An 18,849-nucleotide genomic window follows, 5' to 3' on the forward strand; every position below is an offset into this window, starting at 1 on the left:
TTTTTACATATTTTAATTTTATCTTGGGTTGTTTCATATTTTATAATATGGATTAAAACTACATGTTAATGAAATTGTGGATAAAAAATAGCGAAAAAAATGTATTCAATTTTTTATTATATTAAAATAGACATGTAATACAATTTTTTTTGAAGTGTGTTAGATTATCATTTTTTGCTAGATTATTCGAAATAAAAAATAAAATTGAGGGAGTAAAGTGTAGATTTTAACATAAGAGGAGAGGGGAATGTAATTCAAACTTCTCTTAGGGGAGGGGAGTGAAAAAATTTCTTATATGTTTTGAATAAGAGGGGAGGGGAATGTATATTTTAACATAAGAGGGGAGGGGAGTGTAATTTGTAACACCCCAAAATTTTATATACGAATTTATCTTAATAATTTCCATTATTTGTTATTAAAATAAAATATTATTCGATATAGATATATATGCTTGAATTATTTGCTAAGTGTATAAAAAAAAAGGGTTTTTGAACTATCATTTTTAAGGCTAACATATTACTATCGTGACTATTGTTATTATAATTATTATTATTATTATTATTATTATTATTATTATTATTATTATTATTATTATTATTATTATTATTATTATTATTAATACGTATAGGACTTGTTCGATGGTATAATATATGTATATAGGGACTAGGTAATGTTTTAAGGTATAAATCAAGATATTTGTTTTGGGAATAAAAGTGATGCCAAGTATGACCCTTGAACTACGTATATATAGGACGAACTAACCTAACTTGCCTGGGGGAATACTGCCTTGCAATCGCAACCTCGCCTTATTTCTTCTCCTTTCACAATTTTAATTTTCTCATAGAGCCTTTAATCTTCTGTGTGTTTGATCACAAATTATGTCTCTTAAACTTGCCACGTTTTAATTAGCCACCAATATGTAGTTGACAAATTACTATGTCCGTCGCCAAACTCATAGATAGAATCGGTTCAACCGGGAGCCGTAATAACATGAATAGACGGTGAAGCAGTCATGCCTCTTAGACAACCCCATTACCATTCTTTTGTTCTATTGATGAAAAGGAGGGATGTGAAGATGTTAACGTGATTGGATTCGTCGTTGCCGTTGAGTTTGCGATGTCGTGTGAAAGCTTCAATCCAGGTATGGGGTGAGAGAGAAGAGTTCGAGATCATGAGTGTAAATTAATTGGGATGAACGGGAAAGCCGTATTTCCCAAAGTTCATTCGGGGCTCACCGCGACGGTTGTAGCCCTTTGAGAGAATAATTAATTAATGTGCAAATTTAGATGTGGAAGGTTAAAAGAAGAATTAGAAACATTATTAAGGTGTTGCTTGATTTAAACTATGTGAATATGTGGTATTTGAAGTCATGGATAAATTTGTGGGTGCTTATGCTTGATTTGCTGCAACTATTTAGATTGATGACTTATTTAATGATTGATATAGATGTGATGTTATGTATTAGAAGTTGGAATTGTAGTGGTGCCGTATGCCTAGTATAAATAATAGTTTTTTTAAGTGATTTTATAGAGATAATAATTGAAATTATTCTTACTATCTTTGAATGTGTTCGAAATAAGATTTATTCTCCTTATAGATGTGTCTTGGATACCATAATGCTAAATGTATTATTTTAAGATGTGTAAATGAAATATATTATTTGACTATGTGATATTTGAAGATGTATATGATTTAAAGATGTGGTATGTAAAGATGTGATATTTAAGAAGTATAGTTGATGTATTATTTGACTAAGTGTAATTTGTGAATTATTTGATGATGTGAAATTGATGTGTTAATTGATGATGTATAACTGAAGTGCTATTTAATGATGTGTATTTGATAATGATGCTATTTAAAGATGTTGATGTTTATCGTTTGATGTTGTTGACCATTAATGTCATAAAGTTGTAAGTGTCGGTCTAAGTTGTGAAGTCGTAAGAAGTTGTCCAAATTATTGGAATCATATAAGTTGTTTAAGAAGTTCAAGATGTCTAAGTTGTAGGAGTTGAGTCCATTGCATACTCATTAAAGTTGGGGGCTTGAGGCCCGGCAGCCTTTGTGCTCATTAAAGTTGGGGGCTTGAGGCCCGGCAGCCTTTGTTCTCATTAAAGTTGGGGGTTTTAGGCCCGGCAGCCCTTGTGCTCACACTACGTTGGGGGCTTTAAGCCCGGCAGCTTTATGCTCACTTGTTGAAGAGCCTAATTACGCTCATATATGTTGTTGAATGGTACCACATGCATTTGCATATCAAGAAGTTTCACGATGAATTAAGTTGTTAAGTTGTTAAGAGTGCATTGTCAAGTTGAGTCGTGTTGTTGAGTCAAGTTGTTAAGTTGTGATGTTTTAACGAATTACTTTGTGATGTCTATTAATGTAATTGTGTGAGACGATGAAGGTGATTATTTGTTGATGTTCTTATGAAGATGGTTATTGGTGACTACATGTGTTGTGACCAGTTGGAATTGAATTGTGACATTGTGTTTGTGAAGTTTTTTTGGTTCTTAAGTTGTAATGATATTTTCTACTAATATAGATTGAGATGATATAGTATATTCTTCAAGGTTCTGAATATTATGTTTGTGATGTGAAACGACTTTGACTTAATTGCTTACGTGTTCTTCCCATTTTTTTTATACTATTACATGTTCTCGGAACTCACCCCTTCGTTGTTTGTGTTTGCTGGCTTGGCCCTGCGGTTGCGAAACCGTAGTTATATAGGTTATGAGTCTTGGAGTCAAGTGCATGCCTTTCGTGAGGACTTGTCTTGTGTCGTCGGTTATTTTGGGGAAAAGCACCGCTCTGATAGTGACACGGGAAAAGGGATATGCTTACTTATTTAATTTTGTGCAAGAAAACCATTGTCTATGATGTAAAATGAAATATTTTCAAAAGAAAAAGATTCGATGTTATTATTACTATAATTTTTAATGAAGTGAAATATGAATTATGTTTGTTATGAGTCAATGTGATATCCTAAATTTTGTGGAAGAATTCCTATATCATTAGAGAAGTTTTTATTTGACACTTTCCGCTGCGAATCAAACTCCATTTTTAATTAAATAATAGCAATAATTATTAATTGGGATTTAGGGTGTCACATAGTGGTATCAGAGCAGGTCGGTCCATTCCAACCTTGTATGTTATGCGTCTGTCATGTTTCATATGTGTAACTTGTTAGTTGTTTGACTACTTGTATCCTTCTCATTTTTTTGTGTGTGTTACTTTGTTATTATTGTTTCTGTTAATATCTTTTTCACAACAAAGTGGAGTGCTTAGTTATTTGGTATGCATTTATTTATTGTTCCTTTTACGTTTATTTTATTTTATTTAATTGTAAGTTTGGATTAATTTTGAAAAGGTATTTGCAACGTTAGTGTGACTTAAATTGACTTTTAAACATTTTTCTGTTGTAAGATTGCTATTAGTAAAGATAACAGTATGGATGAGGTAAAGAGGACAACTTTTACTATAGAGCTCTTAGCTTAGTGAGAGTTAGACAAATTCTGTATCATAGCATATCTTTTATAGAGGACCTTACCTTGAGTTAATTGTACTCTAGAATTCTAAGTTGTATAATAATAGTGTAACTAGATACTATAATTTGAAGTGCTGAGAAATTGAATTTGATGTGGTTTGTGTTGTCTTTTTGTAAGTGTCTCATTTGTTGTTTTTTTTTTTTTTTTCCAAACTCCTTACATCTTTCTATCATCGCTCTATTCTATGCATATTTTGTGATTGCTATACTTATATATATATATATATATATATATATATATATATTTTGTTTAAAAAAAAATTATTATGTGAATGAGTTGCATATAGACCGTCTGTATATGTTCCTTCTTTTGAACAAGATTGTGTATGTTCCTTATAATAGATAATTATGAGACTTGAAAAGTTAATCTTTATCTCATTCTAGTTTTAGTAAACATAATCAACTTTGTTTAACTTTTGTTGAGGAGTTGAAGTGTGTAGTCCTGACCTAAAACATAAAGAGTGATTGTTGATGCAAGGTAAAAAAAAAAAATTAAAAAAAAAAAGAGGGATACTTATAATGTACCTAGAAGATTTTAGAGCATTGCCTATAAAGATTTTGATGTGGAAGGTTTATCGGTGTAAAGGTTTGGAGTGGCCTATACCTTGATGAAATAAGTAATTTTATAGCATGAGTGTAAGTAATATGTATGATGTGTTCATAATTGTAGATAATTATAGGAAGGATTTAACATAGCATGATATACCTTAGTAAGATGCATGTTCGTTGGATTTTATTTATTTATTTATTTAGTTTTCTGGCACAAATTATATGTCTAATTTTGATTAGAATGTGAACCTATAATGCTATATGTTTGCATTGTTATTAATGAGTGAACCATTACCATGAGTTTTGTTTTCTGTCTTTGACTTCTTTTTACGATAGCTGTGAGGTTTAACTGCAATATTTCTCTTCTGTTGTTGCTTTCAGTTTATGTACTTGAGTAGTAATGATTGTCTTGTGATGATGTATTGGGTGTAGGCCATTTGCTCTGGTTTCTATCTCAGTGGGTACTATTTAATTTATTTGTTTTTGTATTATCTTTCGTTAATTTTTTTTTTCTTTTCTCCATTAGAGTAGAAACTTCAAGTGAGTTAGCGTTTTGTAAATCCCACCTAATGCATGGAATACAGTTTGACATAAACCGTAATCATTCCTTGTATGTTTCCTATACTCTTTGAGATTGAGTTTCAACCTTAGGAGTCCTCTCATCCTTTGTTTGGTTAACTTATATGTTAAATTGTTATCATTTTTCTCAAATTTCGAGGACGAAATTTCTTTAATGAGGGGAGAATTGTAACACCCCAAAATTTTATATACGAATTTATCTTAATAATTTCCATTATTTGTTATTAAAATAAAATATTATTCGATATAGATATATATGCTTGAATTATTTGCTAAGTGTATAAAAAAAAAGGTTTTTGAACTATCATTTTTAAGGCTAACATATTACTATCGTGACTATTATTATTATAATTATTATTATTATTATTATTATTATTATTATTATTATTATTATTATTATTATTATTAATACGTATAGGACTTGTTCGATGGTATAATATATGTATATAGGGACTAGGTAATGTTTTAAGGTATAAATCAAGATATTTGTTTTGGGAATAAAAGTGATGCCAAGTATGACCCTTGAACTACGTATATATAGGACGAACTAACCTAACTTGCCTGGGGGAATACTGCCTTGCAATCGCAACCTCGCCTTATTTCTTCTCCTTTCACAATTTTAATTTTCTCATAGAGCCTTTAATCTTCTGTGTGTTTGATCACAAATTATGTCTCTTAAACTTGCCACGTTTTAATTAGCCACCAATATGTAGTTGACAAATTACTATGTCCGTCGCCAAACTCATAGATAGAATCGGTTCAACCGGGAGCCGTAATAACATGAATAGACGGTGAAGCAGTCATGCCTCTTAGACAACCCCATTACCATTCTTTTGTTCTATTGATGAAAAGGAGGGATGTGAAGATGTTAACGTGATTGGATTCGTCGTTGCCGTTGAGTTTGCGATGTCGTGTGAAAGCTTCAATCCAGGTATGGGGTGAGAGAGAAGAGTTCGAGATCATGAGTGTAAATTAATTGGGATGAACGGGAAAGCCGTATTTCCCAAAGTTCATTCGGGGCTCACCGCGACGGTTGTAGCCCTTTGAGAGAATAATTAATTAATGTGCAAATTTAGATGTGGAAGGTTAAAAGAAGAATTAGAAACATTATTAAGGTGTTGCTTGATTTAAACTATGTGAATATGTGGTATTTGAAGTCATGGATAAATTTGTGGGTGCTTATGCTTGATTTGCTGCAACTATTTAGATTGATGACTTATTTAATGATTGATATAGATGTGATGTTATGTATTAGAAGTTGGAATTGTAGTGGTGCCGTATGCCTAGTATAAATAATAGTTTTTTTAAGTGATTTTATAGAGATAATAATTGAAATTATTCTTACTATCTTTGAATGTGTTCGAAATAAGATTTATTCTCCTTATAGATGTGTCTTGGATACCATAATGCTAAATGTATTATTTTAAGATGTGTAAATGAAATATATTATTTGACTATGTGATATTTGAAGATGTATATGATTTAAAGATGTGGTATGTAAAGATGTGATATTTAAGAAGTATAGTTGATGTATTATTTGACTAAGTGTAATTTGTGAATTATTTGATGATGTATAACTGAAGTGCTATTTAATGATGTGTATTTGATAATGATGCTATTTAAAGATGTTGATGTTTATCGTTTGATGTTGTTGACCATTAATGTCATAAAGTTGTAAGTGTCGGTCTAAGTTGTGAAGTCGTAAGAAGTTGTCCAAATTATTGGAATCATATAAGTTGTTTAAGAAGTTCAAGATGTCTAAGTTGTAGGAGTTGAGTCCATTGCATACTCATTAAAGTTGGGGGCTTGAGGCCCGGCAGCCTTTGTGCTCATTAAAGTTGGGGGCTTTAGGCCCGGCAGCCTTTGTGCTCATTAAAGTTGGGGGCTTTAGGCCCGGCAGCCCTTGTGCTCACACTACGTTGGGGGCTTTAAGCCCGGCAGCTTTATGCTCACTTGTTGAAGAGCCTAATTACGCTCATATATGTTGTTGAATGGTACCACATGCATTTGCATATCAAGAAGTTTCACGATGAATTAAGTTGTTAAGTTGTTAAGAGTGCATTGTCAAGTTGAGTCGTGTTGTCGAGTCAAGTTGTTAAGTTGTGATGTTTTAACGAATTACTTTGTGATGTCTATTAATGTAATTGTGTGAGACGATGAAGGTGATTATTTGTTGATGTTCTTATGAAGATGGTTATTGGTGACTACATGTGTTGTGACCAGTTGGAATTGAATTGTGACATTGTGTTTGTGAAGTTTTTTTGGTTCTTAAGTTGTAATGATATTTTCTACTAATATAGATTGAGATGATATAGTATATTCTTCAAGGTTCTGAATATTATGTTTGTGATGTGAAACGACTTTGACTTAATTGCTTACGTGTTCTTCCCTTTTTTTTTATACTATTACATGTTCTCGGAACTCACCCCTTCGTTGTTTGTGTTTGCTGGCTTGGCCCTGCGGTTGCGAAACCGTAGTTATATAGGTTATGAGTCTTGGAGTCAAGTGCATGCCTTTCGTGAGGACTTGTCTTGTGTCGTCGGTTATTTTGGGGAAAAGCACCGCTCTGATAGTGACACGGGAAAAGGGATATGCTTACTTATTTAATTTTGTGCAAGAAAACCATTGTCTATGATGTAAAATGAAATATTTTCAAAAGAAAAAGATTCGATGTTATTATTACTATAATTTTTAATGAAGTGAAATATGAATTATGTTTGTTATGAGTCAATGTGATATCCTAAATTTTGTGGAAGAATTCCTATATCATTAGAGAAGTTTTTATTTGACACTTTCCGCTGCGAATCAAACTCCATTTTTAATTAAATAATAGCAATAATTATTAATTGGGATTTAGGGTGTCACATAATTCAAGCATCTTTGAGGGGAGGAGAGTGTAATTTACTCAAAAAATAATATTCGTACTTGTTCCATATTTGTGGAGATACCGATATGTGTATCTTGCAATTTGAAGTATCTACGGATATCTGCATATATTTATAGGTATAATATTAAAAAAAAAATTAGGCTAAAATGAAATATATTACCAAATCAAAATGTCCTTCCTAGCATAAGGTGTACCAATGAAAGAACAACGAAATTAAAATAATATTTACAATAGAATCAGAACTTGAACAACAACTAGAAAAGAAATAACTATTAGTCTATGCCCAGCATGGTAAACATACTAAGCCACCAACCATGATAGGGAAGAGAAGCAAATTTCGCATTCAACCACTTAAATATGAGTGACTTAATCTTATCAACCACGTGCATTATCGAGCATTTTTTGCCTTTGAATAACTTGTTATTCTTTCTTTCCAAATCTCTTAAACGGTAGCAAACCAAATAACCTGTAAAATTGAATGCCGCACCTTAGCGCTACCACCACCAAAACTGAATAGATTAAAATGATCCGGCACATAACGTGGGACGACCGCATAAATGCCTATCCATCTATAAATAAAGTGCCAGACGGACCCAAAAATATTACAATGTAAGAATAAATGATAAGACGATTCAACAGAACCGCACCCTGCCACACACACCCTGGAATCGTGGTCAATAATACCTCCACGGAGGAGATTATCCTTTGTAGGCAACCTATCCTGGAACAACCGCCAAGCAAACAAAACAACCTTGAGAGGGACATCCTTAAATCAAAGAGATGACACAACCACCGGTGAATCAATATAAGATTGAATAGTTAGGAAATTATTAACACCACGAACAGTAAAAGCATTAGATGATTCCAAAGTTCATAGCCATCTATCATCCTTGTCAACCTGCAAAGTCACATTATGAAGCAGTAACATAAGTCCCCCAACCAACTCCTCCTCCCACGCAAACAACCTCCATCTCCACCTCCACGTGTCACCCTCCTCCCCCAACCTAACTGCCACATATCGAACACAGACTCCCCCTTAAACACCGACAAGTAAAATAACCTTCTAAACCTGACTCTAAACGACACCTCACCTAGCCAAACATCCGACAAAAAAAAGGGTATGCTTCCCGTTTCCAACAAAGCGACTAACATGATCGCTAAACCACTCCTCCTTACACAAGGAATGAACATCATGCCACCATATAGAGCCTCACGGCCACCACCCTTCAACCGCCCTCCCTCTACAGCTAGGGCTGGAAATGAGTCGAGTCGAGCCAAACTTGTCTGAGCTCGACTCGACTCGATAAGAATCAGCTCGGCTCGAAACTCGACTCGAGTTCGATACGAACATTTTTTTTAACTCGAGTTCGGTTCGTTTAACTTTCACGAACAACTCGGTTCGGCTCGTTAGGTTCAACTCGTTTGCTCGAGTGCCATAATTCAAAAGTTTTTTTTTTGTTTTTGTTAAAAATGTATATCTTGGACATTTAATTTTTTATTTTAGAAAAACAAAAAAATCAACTAAAATAAAACCTTTGACCACGTTGGTCTTAAGGAAAAAAGTAGGAGCACTTGCTCATCACTACTGTAGCGCAGTTTGTAAACATGCACGTCTATTTTATATCTCCTCCTCTTGTCTAATGCTGTTAATCTCCCCGATGTGGGACTAATCTTGGCACACATATATTTGGTTGAAAGCCCTCACGACTTGTTATTAGCTTCTTTTCTTTCTATCTTTTATTACAATTATTGTTAATTGTTAACATTTTTTTAGGTATATTGTTAATTGTTAATTAATAAATATATTATCGAGCTAGCTCATGAACCAATCGAGTCGGACTATATATAACTCAAGTTCAGCTCATTTATCTAACGAACTTAATTTTCAACTCAAGTTCAGCTCATTTGGTTCATGAACCAAGTTCAACGAGTTAATTGTCGAATCGAGTTTCGAACTATTGTCGAGTTGGCTCGGTTCATTGCCAGCCCTATCTACAGCATAATGATGAGTCAATAATCAGTGTTTTTAATATAATATTTGAGTCCGTTTTATTTATATTTTATTTAATTTTATTTACTTTTTAGAACTATTTTACTTCAATTGCAAATTATTTAATTCCAGGAAGGAACAAATATTCTAAAGATTGAGTCTTGGAGCAAAAGAAAGGAGAATTGGAGCTGATTCGTGCAAAAAATTTGAAGATCTTATACAAAAATATCTTGTGCAAAGAATTTGAATATCCTTCACCAAAATATGAAGATTTGGTACAAAAATATGAAGTCAACCAATAGAAGCTTGACACGCCCCCAATTTGCCTTTTGTTGCTTTTGCTTCTTCAACAAGCTGCCTATTTTAGTTTATTTCTGACCTAAAGCCCATGGTTTCTTGTGCAACACTTTTATGATTTATTTCTTAGGGCTTAAGTCATTGTTAGACTATAAATAAAGCAGCCACCAAACTTGTATATTCTTGGAATTCAATAGAGACAATTGTTTTCTCTTAATAAAAGCTCTTCTTTTTATTATTTTATTTTATGTTATTCTTCTTCTCCTCTTCTATGTCTACGATGAACATGAGTGAGTAGACTCTTCTTGTCTTGGGATTGTTGGGTAAGTCTAAATGACATAACCCTAATCAAACAAAGCCTTGAACCCTAATTTTATATAAATCTACTTTCTAATCTAATTTCACCGTTATTATAATGAATTAACAAATATAAAACTCACGAAGCGAAAGTGAAGGTTAGTATTTGTTAATTCATTATCTCAAATATCAATTCATAAAGCGAAAGTGGAGTTTTGATATTGGAACAAGCGAAATTAGACAAGGATTGCGAAACATGAGAATAGTCTAGCAAACCTTCAGGCAAATAAAGTTTCGTTCTACAAGGATTCCAAAGGCAATCAACCATGAGAATAGGTGTGGTTGCTACAGGAACACACTCACTGAAACCGAAAGGAGATGTGATAGGCTTAAGAGAAACTTGTCTTTAGAAAGTAAATCCAATATAAATTTCTGGTTTAGGGTTTATTTGTGAAGGGCTTGTTATTTAGATGAACCAATAATCCTAAGGCGCTTTTTATTATTGTTATTTTCCTTTAATTAAAAATCCAAACTTTTCAACTCAAACTCTTTTCTAATCATTGTTGAAGGTTAATTAAATTCATAACTCCCTGTCGGAACGATAGTCTTTTATTACTACATCGGTAAACCGTGCACTTGCGGATTTATCTCATCAAGTTTTTAGCGCCGTTGCCGGAGAGTTTTGCAATTTGGTTAACTTTTTAATAGTGGTTAGAGTAATATATATATATATATAAATAAATAAACATAAAAAAAATATGTAATATTTCTTTTCCCTTTTCTTTTTCACCTTCAACTATAAAATAAAATAAAAAATATATATAAATATATCTCTCTCTCTCTATCTCTCTAAATAAAAATTTAAAATATTCTCTTTCTTTTTCTTTTTGCCTTCAACTCTTTTTCACCTTCAACTATAAAATAAAATAAAAAATATATATAAATATCTCTCTCTCTCTCTATCTCTCTAAATAAAAAATTAAAATATTCTCTTTCTTTTTCTTTTTGCCTTCAACTTTTGGAGTTTTTTTTTTCTTGAGTGCGAAGAACCATAAGTCTTGGAGAATTCTTTCCTGAGATTGAAGGCTCTTCCGTGAAAGAAGATGAAACACACATAATAATAACAATATGGCCGAGGAACGTACTCTCAAAGAGTATGTAATCCCATCTTCAGATGAGTCATATGATGTTATTGTGTACCCAATGATTGAGGACAATTTTGAAATAAAACCTACACTTATTTACTTAGTGCAGCAAAATCAATTTTTTGAATCACCCACTGAGGATCCGAATCTTCATATTTCAACTTTATTAAGACTCAGTGGAACCTTGAAGGCAAACCAAGAGGCCATAAGGCTGCACCTCTTTCCTTTTTCCTTAAGGGATAGGGCTAGTGCCTGGTTTCATTCATTGGAAGTTGGTTCTATCACTTCATGGCACCAAATGAGGCAAGCTTTTCTTGCCCGATTCTTTCCCCATTCTAAAACTGCTCAATTAAGGGATCAAATCACACGATTCACTCAAAAAGATGGGGAATCTCTTTACGATGTGTGGGAGCGTTTCAAATAAATGCTTAGACTTTGTCCTCATCATGGTTTAGAGAAGTGGCTTATTTATTCACAATTTTTATACTGGTCTTTTATATACCACAAAAATGAATGTTGATGCAGCTGCATGTTGAGCTTTGATGAATAAAACTTACACGGCAGCATATGCTTTGATCGAGAACATGGCACAAAACCACTATCAGTGAACCAATGAAAAGAACATCACTACTGTTGCTCCTTCACCCTCTAAAAAAGAGGCAGGTATGTATGAAATTTCTACCCTTGATTATCTAGCTGCTAAGGTGGACACACTTTTTAAAGAATTCGATAAATCAAGCATAAGTGTTGTCACACCTATTCCTATGTCACCACCATGTGAAGTCTGTGGTATATTTGGCCATATTGGCGTTGAGTGCCAACTAGGTAGTGCTGCTGAAAGTATTGAGCAATTGAATTATGCACAGTATAACCAAGGGATGAGGCCATGCCAAATTTTTATAAAACTCCTCAAAATCCCTTTGGTCAACAAACAACACCACCCGGTTATGCAAACAACCAAAGAGTCCCTCAAAAATCCAGCTTGGAACTTTTAATGGAAACTTATGTTATGAATCAATCCAAGCAACTCCAAGAGCTCAAAAATCAAACTGAATTTTTGAAAGACTCTCTTGTCAAACTTACATCGAAAGTAGACTCCATAGTTACTCACAGTAAGATGCTAGAGACTCAGACATCTCAAGTGGCTATTTCCTCTCAAACCTCTGAAATCCTTCTAGGCCAAACCGAAACCAACCCCAAAGGCCATATAAGTGCTATTACTCTTACGGATAGAAAACAATTAGAGGACCCTGTTGTGAAAGTTAAGAACAATGAAGGACAGATAAGGAGTGATGAGCCTCAAAGTGAGAAAGCCATAGGAGAGAATGAAAAGCCATTTATTTCACAACCTCATGAGCCTAAAATTCCATTAACACAAGGGTTTGCTAAATTCAAGTTAGATGAGCAGTTTAGAAATTTTATTGAAATACTTCCAAACAAATTGCCACCTAAACTTAAGGATCCAGAGAGTTTTTCCATACCTTGTGTCATAAGATCTGAAACCATTGAGAAAGTCATGTGTGATTTGGGAGAGAGTGTTAGTTTGATGCCATTGTTCCTTTGTGAAAATTGGGTATAGGGTAGAGAAACTTTTTGATTGTCAAGCTAATGACTTTAAACGAGCGCTTCGTAGGAGGCAACCCACGAGTTTCAATTGTTTTTATTGTTTGTTTTGTGTTATTTTGTTTTGCAGGTATTTGTCCAAATTTGATTCGAAAAAGCGAGAAAAAAAATAAATTTGCCTAGTTTGTCAAAAAAAAACCACCCTCATTTTCCAGAGAGTTGGCACGGGTCGTGCCTGTGGTGGCACGGCCGTGCCAACCCATCAGCCAAAAAAAAAAATTTCTTTCTTCCCCCTCATTCAACCAACACAAACTTTTCTCTCATTTTCAACTTCTCTCTAAACCTTCAAACCTCCATAACTCTCTCCAAACTTCACCAAATCACACACAATTTTTAAACCCAGTCATCTCCAAACATCATTCTAAACATAAACCACCTATCAAAAACAACTTTCATCCACCCAAACCAAAATTCCACCAAATTCGTATACCTTATAACCCTAAACCAAAAACCACAATTTCTTCACCAATCTCCATCGTTAAACTCAAAAACCTTACTTAAACCACAACCCCATCACTAAACCAACCTTTCCCACACAAAACCTTGCCAAAACCTAAACCCCAATTTCTTCATCAATCCTCACCACAACACTCTAATTACTTACCAAAACCAAACCTTCAACCAAACCAACCCAGTTCAAACTAGGTCAATGGCTTCAAAGAGAAAAGGAACGGAGGAAAATTTTGCTTTATGTTGGTACTAACCCACATGTACAAGAAGATCGTGGTGATGATAGTGATGATGAGGATGAGGTAGATGCTCACTTGCACGATGATGCGGTGCACCATGACCATGAAACCGGTGGAAAATATGACAATGACCTGTAGACATGGATGCATAATGAAATTCAAAGGATAAGCACCAAGCAACAAAGACAAGGTGTTGAAATCTTCGGGCTGCAGAATGATATCCAAAGGGAAAATTGTATGCATGAAGAAAATAACTGCATGCTCTTGAGGATGATGTAGCACCTTAACCTCCAAGGTCCCCCTTATGGACCTCAATAAATTGTGAGCTTTCCTCTTCCTTTACTCTTCTCTTCTTCTTCCTCTTGCTTTCTCTTCTTCTTCTTTTTCTTTTCTTTTTCAAATCATTGAGGACAATGCTTCTCCCAAGTTTGTGGGGGGGTCAATAAAATGTCAAAGTGTCGTAGTGTTTCCAAACTCCTTTGAACTTTAATTCTTTTGTTATGTTTTGTTGCGAAAGGCATGGATAGCGGCTTGTTTTTATTGTAAATTATGACATAACTTTTTTTTTGTCTCTTCCGAAATGGTTGTTTCTTGTACATGAAAGTGATTTCTTGTGTTTTACGTGTTCTTGCTATACCCACATCTTGTTTTATTGTGAAAATTCTCCAATGAGAAAAGCACATAATTGCAACCTTTCAGCAAGTGTATGAGTAGGTATTTTAAGGAGCACGTTCTAACTTTAATGGTAAATTGAACCCTTAAAAGTCTTCAGAGTAAAAGTAGTATAAGTTTGTGTGGGGAGAAAAGACTTGAAAAATAAAGAAAGTGACCAAGTGCCCAAAACTGGTTGGTCACTAAGACATTAAAATGATCAAGTGCCTAAAACTGGTTGATTATCAAGAGGGTTGGAAGCAAATATATCTATAAAGGAGACATCATTGGATCTGGGGGGAAAGGATACCCCCTTACTGGCTTCCCACGTGAAGGTGGTGTTTTCCTTGACAATCAAATGCAGCTTCTGTAATTCCTTCTTAAAATGTGAAATGGTCCAATGATCATATAATTCCCATCTCTCTTATATGAAATGAAGAAAGGATTTTTCTCGGTTACTTTAGTGTTAGGGTTAGAACCTGTTTCCTCATAATACCTGTCTTATACAGGAGCAAGAAAAGGGTTGGACTACACACACACACACACTCACTTGAGACTTGTTGTTGGGTTGAAAAGGTTCACAAGGAATGCTCGAAATTGTGATTAGTGTGCACTTGAAATAAAGCCTTAGAGGAGACATAAGTTTAATCTTTTTATTGCTGCTATGTTTATGCCTTTTGCTTGAGGACAAGCAAAGATTCAAGTGTGGGGGAGTTTGATGAGTCAATAATTAGTGTTTTTAATATAATATTTGAGTCCGTTTTATTTATATTTTATTTAGTTTTATTTAATTTTATTTACTTTTTAGAACTATTTTACTTCAATTGCAAGTTATTTAATTTCAGGAACAAATATTCTAAAGATTGAGTCTTGGAGTAAAAGAAAGGAGAATTGGAACTGATTCGTGCCAAAAATATAAATATCTTATACAAAAATATCTTGTGCAAAGAATTTGAAGATCCTTCACCAAAATATGAAGATTTGGAACAAAAATATGAAGCCAACCAATAGAAGCTTGGCACGCCCCCAATTTGCCTTTTGTTGCTTTTGCTTCTTCGACAAGCTACCTATTTTAGTTTATTTCTAACCTAAAGCCCATGGTTTCTTGTGCAACACTTTAGTGATTTATTTCTTAGGGCTTAAGTCATTGTTAGACTATAAATAGAGCAGACACCAAACTTGTATTCTCATCTTTTGTTCTTGGAATTCAATAGTGACAATTGTTTTCTATTAATAAAAGCTCTTCTTTTTATTATTTTTTATTTTATGTTGTTCTTCTTCTCCTCTTCTATGTCGACGATGAACATGAGTGAGTAGACTCTTCTTGTCTTGGGATTGTTGGGTAAGTCTAAATGACATAACCCTAATCAAACAAAGCCTTGAACCCTAATTTTATATAAATCTACTTTCTAATCTAATTTCACCGTTATTATAATGAATTAACAAATATAAAACTCATGAAGCGAAAGTGGAGGGTTAGTATTTGTAAATTCATCATCTCAAATATCAATTCATAAAGCGAAAGTGGAGTTTTGATATTGGAACAAGTGAAATTAGACAAGGATTGCGTAACATGAGAATAGTCTAGCAAACCTTGAGGCAAATAAAGTTTTGTTCTTCAAGGATTCCAAAGGCATGGTTGCTAGGGGAACACACTCACTGAAACCAAAAGGAGATGTGATAGGCTTAAGAGAAACTTGTCTTTAGAAATTAAATCTAATATAAAATTCTGGTTTAGGGTTTGTTTGCGAAGGGCTTGTTATTCAGATGAACCAATAATCCCAAGGTACTTTTTATTATTGTTATTTTCTTTTAATTAAAAATCCAAACTTTTTAACTCAAACTCTTTTCTAATCATTGTTGAAGGTTAATTAAATTCATAACTCCCTGTCGGAACAACGATACTCTTTTATTACTACATGGTAAACCGTGCACTTGCGGATTTATCTCATCACATAATGCGCCGACATCAGCCTAAACCACAAACTCTCCCTATCCTCCAACAACCGCCAACACCAGTTCCCTAACAGAGCAATATTAAATCCCTAATTCTCCTTACCCCCAAACCACTAACCTCCTTACTCCTGCAAACAGAGTTCCAATTCATCCATGATATTTTCATGTGTCCAGCACCCCCCCCCCCCCCCCCCCCCCCAAAAAAAATTATTAAAATAGATTCAATAGAGGAGATGATACCTGAAGGAGCCTTGAAAAAATAAAGAGAATAAATAGGCAGAGACGACAGGACAGACTTCAGCAAAACCATACGACCCTCCAAGCATAAATGTTTCGAGTTCCAACCCGATAGTCTAGATTTCATACGAATAATGAGTGGTTCCCAAAAAGACAATCGACGTGCATTACCACCAATAGGCAAGTCCTGATACACAAAAAGGATAGAACCAACCTTACATTTCATCACCATAGCCGCTTCAGATAACCAAGAAGCTGAGACATTCACCCCAACCAAATGGCTCTTCGAAAAATTCACCTTCAACCCAGACAAAGCTTCAAAAATGAGAAGAATAGCACGCATAGCCCGGATATTAGCCCAGGATTTTTAACCCAAAATTAAAGTATCATCTGCAAATTGGAGGTGGGAAACAATTGTTGTGTAGTTGTTACCCACCTTATAACGAGGAAAGAGATTATTAACTGTCAAAGATTCCATCAAAACATGGAGCCCCTCTGAGGCTAAAAGAAATAAGAAAGGGGATAGAGGGTCACCCTGCCTCAATCCCCTCCCCAGAGAGAACTCATCAGTTGGAGACCCATTAACTAAAATTGAAGATGTGGCTGTTCCAATGCACTATTTTATCCACTTCTACCAAAGAGTCAGGATTCCCATTTTCAACATCACCTCATCTAAGCATCCCGAATCAATTGTGTCGTAAGCTTTCTCAAAATACACCTTAAAAAGAATCAAATTCTTATGACACTTATGCGCTTCATCAACTATCTCGTTAGCCACCAGGATGCCATCAAGAATCTGACGACCTTTAATGAAAGCCGACTGGGAATCCGAAATAACAGAACCAATAACTAAGCGAAGCCTATTAGCAAGCACCTTCGCCAAAATTTTATACATGCTACCCACCAACGAAATCAGACGAAAATCATTAAGACGTTGAGGGTTATCAACCTTAGGAATAACATCAATGAACGTGCTATTTATTCATTTGGTCAACCTTCCATTCCTATGAAATTCCACCAAAAAACGCATCACATCATCCTTCAGAATGTCCCAAAATTCCTCGATGAAACCAAAGGTAATCCCATCAGGGCATGGGCATTTAAAGTTATCACAATCCCACACAGCTGCCTTCAACTCCTCCGCAGAGAAAGGCTTAATCAAACACGCCCCTTCTCTATATGAAAAGGAACGAAAGTGTGCTTCCATACTGGGGCGCTGAACATGATGGGGCAAGGGAGGAATATGGTCACAACATTACTCGTGAAGACATCCCATAAGCTCCAGCAAATATGTACACCCTCTGGTCACTATTATAAGCAAAAATTAACATTTTAGATTCATTCAATAAATGATGTATGTGGTCTTTAATGTAGACCACATACATCATTTATTGAATGAACCTAAAATGTTAAATTTTGCTTATAATAGTGGTCGGAGGGTGTATATAGAACCAAAGAGGAGAAAAGCTCCAACTTTGATGGTTCAAGAACATGCCAAGAGACCAATCATCAAAGCAAAGAAAAGGGTCAAAACTATGGAAGAAGAGTAGATGAAAAGGTTGACTCTGTGACTCTAGAACCTCCTCAGACTAGAAGCAAAAAGGGCAAGGTATCAACTTCATGTGAAGCTGTTAAACCTAAGTCAACCAAGAAAAGAAAGGGTAAAATGGTTCAAACTCCTGTAGATTCCGCTTTAAGATGACAGTATAAACCAATTTTCTTGTAGTGAGTATTAATTTCCCATAACAATGGAAATGATTTGGATTGGAGTTGTTGTGATTAACTCCGTTGATTCCAATTTTTTTTATTAAATTGCGTACTTTCAACAATAAACCAATCATCAAAACTCTCAGACAATCAAAAACTAAATGTAACTAAGCACTTACTCCCTCCGTGTCAAAATATAAGCAAAATTGACTTTTTAGATTCATTCATTTAATGATGTATGTAGTCCATATTATGAACCACATACATCATTAAATGAATGAACCTAAAAAGTAAATTTTGCTTATATTAAAAAACGGAGGGAGTAGGAAAAATAGCTTTGATAATCACAAGTTCCGTGCACTTGGAGCATATCAATAACCTTAAAAAGTTTGAATTTATGTATAAATGTGGAATCACATATTTGTGCATTATTCCTGCAACTAAATCTTGGGTCATGTTAACTTGTGCCCTAAGGGCACATGTTAAACAACCAAAAGTAGAAACATTCTCTTAAATTTTGTGCATTTAATTAATCAAAAGTCAAAAAAATAAATTCAAATGTATTAATTACACTAAAGTATTTCCACTTTTGGCTCATTAACTTGTGCCTTAAGGGCACAAGTTAACATTTCCCCTAAATCTTTTATGTTTAAAAACATTATTATGTTGTTGGAATGTCCGTAATCTTTTTTTTTTTTTTTTGA

At 34.2% G+C, this 18,849-nt stretch overlaps 1 non-coding gene and 1 pseudogene across 1 annotated transcript; both read right to left on the bottom strand.

Moving 5' to 3' along the window:
* Positions 1 to 7,995: 7,995 nt before the first annotated feature.
* On the bottom strand, positions 7,996 to 17,433 carry LOC146904076 (uncharacterized; annotated as a pseudogene).
* LOC146904077 (small nucleolar RNA R71) lies at positions 11,629 to 11,735 on the bottom strand. Its single transcript, XR_015020880.1, has one exon. It is a non-coding gene; the product is annotated as a small nucleolar RNA R71 (small nucleolar RNA).
* Positions 17,434 to 18,849: the final 1,416 nt, after the last annotated feature.

This window comes from Medicago sativa, chromosome 7 (assembly GCF_051527215.1).
Source record: "Medicago sativa cultivar Bolivia chromosome 7, Bolivia_mono, whole genome shotgun sequence".
In the NCBI taxonomy this organism is placed as follows: Eukaryota; Viridiplantae; Streptophyta; class Magnoliopsida; order Fabales; family Fabaceae; genus Medicago; species Medicago sativa.